This window comes from Oncorhynchus masou, chromosome 14, assembly GCF_036934945.1.
Source record: "Oncorhynchus masou masou isolate Uvic2021 chromosome 14, UVic_Omas_1.1, whole genome shotgun sequence".
Lineage (NCBI taxonomy): Eukaryota > Metazoa > Chordata > Actinopteri > Salmoniformes > Salmonidae > Oncorhynchus > Oncorhynchus masou.
In genome coordinates this window covers 22,423,432-22,425,823 of record NC_088225.1, presented here as the reverse complement: position 1 = coordinate 22,425,823, position 2,392 = coordinate 22,423,432, and positions in this window count along the sequence as shown.

Sequence of the window (2,392 nt, the reverse complement as noted above, 5' to 3'; positions counted from 1 at the left end):
CATGTGGTCTGCGGTTGTGAGGCCGGTTGGATGTACTGCAAAGGTCTCTAAATTGACATGGGATGCGGGTTTATGGTAGAGAAATTAACATGAAATTATCTGGCTACAGCTCTGATGGGCATTCATGCAGTCAGCATGCCAATTGCACATTCCCTCAAAACTTGAGACATCTGTGTCATTGTGTTGTGTGACAAAACTGCACATTTTAGAGTGGTTGTCATTGTCTCCTGCACAAGGTACACCTGTGCAATGATCATCATCATACTGTTTAATCAGCTTCTTGATATGCCAAACCTGTCAGGTAGATGGATTATCTTGGCAAAGGAGAAATGCTCACTGACAAGGATGTAACACATTTGTGCACAAAACTTGAGATAAATAAGCCGTTTGAGCATATGGAGAATTTCTGGGATCTTTTATTTCAGCTCATTAAACATTGGACTAATACTTTACATGTTGCGGTTTTTCTTCATTGTATATTTCAGTACACTTAATAAGGACATTCATTTACATCCACCAGTAATTAAAACTCTGAATTGGATTAGGCTCATATACAGGTGAATGTAAATGAGGTGTCTTGAAAAAGATATAAAGCGGAGCCAGTTCAGAAGGGAAACCAGAGTGTGGTGGCATCAGCTGTTTGCTTCAGCAGATATTGCACCAATTGGATTCACACTCTAATTACATGAGGTCTATTTAAGTTGACCAGCTCTACACATGCTTCCTACACTATAAGTCAGATGTCAACACTCCCAGCACTGGTGTCTCTTGCTGCTCTCCTGCTGTAACTAGCTGTTACTCGCTATGCTTGCTGTTTCTGATGTCACACCACCACCCCAGCACAGGATGACAGAATCTATTGGGATTAATGCAATAAACTTGTACCATACTTGTTCCATTACTCTTTAACATGAATGATCATCACAGTTCCATATGAGAGTATATTGATTGGCTGCATCTCTTCTTGGTATGGCAACAGCACTGCCCTTGATTGCATGGTGCTCCAGGGGATGGTGCAGACAGCCAAGTACATCACTGGGGCCGAGCCCCTGCCATCCAGAACCTCTGTGAAAATAAGGCCCGAAAAATAAATTGTTAAGGGCTCCAGCCACCGAAGCCGTATATTGTTCTCTCTGCTTCCGCTTGGCTAGCAGTAACAATGCATCAAGTCTGAAAAAAGCTCCTGAACAGCTTCTATCCCCAAGCCATAAGATTGCTAAATAGCTAACAGAATGGCTAGAGTTTCCCTGCACATAGTAAATATGGTATTGGAACTGACTGTATATACAGTAGCTTCTCTTCTTTCCCATGTTCTTCATGTTTCTTATTTTTATTTATTGTGTGTTTTTGTTCTACCTTATGTTATTTTTTGTGCTACATTGATATTGATTACTGCCTTGTTAGGTTTGGAGCTTGCAAGAAAGGCATTACACGGAAATTTGAAATCTGGTTTCACACAAATAAGTTCCCCAAATTGAAAGACATGACCAAATTAATGGTTTTAGCTGCTAGAGATTGATTATTAATTTGACAGATGGACTGCATATATTATTAAAACTGTTTTTGGCTTATTTGCCATTGTCAACTGACAATTAATGGCTATAAAGTGTTCATGAGGATATTCATACAGTTATCTTGACAGGTTGTCAGGTATATTTTATGCTTTTCAAGTGATGAAAAAAAAATGTGGGTTATAATTTACAGTATGATGTGTCTACTCCGTCCTATAGTGTTGGTGGGGACATAGGACTGATGTTAACAGAGACTGGAGCTGAGGGTTTTGAACAGCTGCTTCACCAGCTCCAGTCACTGTCTGTCCAGCACAATAATAAACATCAGAGTCCTCTGCTCTCAGAATCTTGGCCTCTAAGAACTGTGTGTTTATGGAGACGATCTCAGTCAGGGTGAACCAGCCTTTCAGGCAGTCTGAGCAGGTAGCAGAGCTTGAACCATAATTTTACCAATCCACTCCAGCCTTTTTCCTGGTTGCTGCCTTATCCAGTTTATATAATAGTCTGTCGTTGTAAACCCAGATGTTTTTCATGATAATTTAACAGTCTCCTTGACTGATCCAGTCTGACATCACAACAAACACCTGTGAAACAAAAACATTTTAATATTCAGTTGAAGATTTGGCATTTGCACTAATATTGAGTTTAACCATGATTCTCAGACATTCTTCAGTCACCATGTCGTGTTTTACCTTACTGTCTATGGACATCACCATGACAACTTAACTCCAGAGGCTCATCAGTTCCATTGTTCAATATTAGTGCAGGGCTCACTGTAATGTTTTACTTACTGTGTATGAACACCACCATGACTAATAAACTCCAGACAGTCCTCATTGTTCAGTGCTTGTCAGGTGAGTGCAGGACTTGTTGTAATGTCA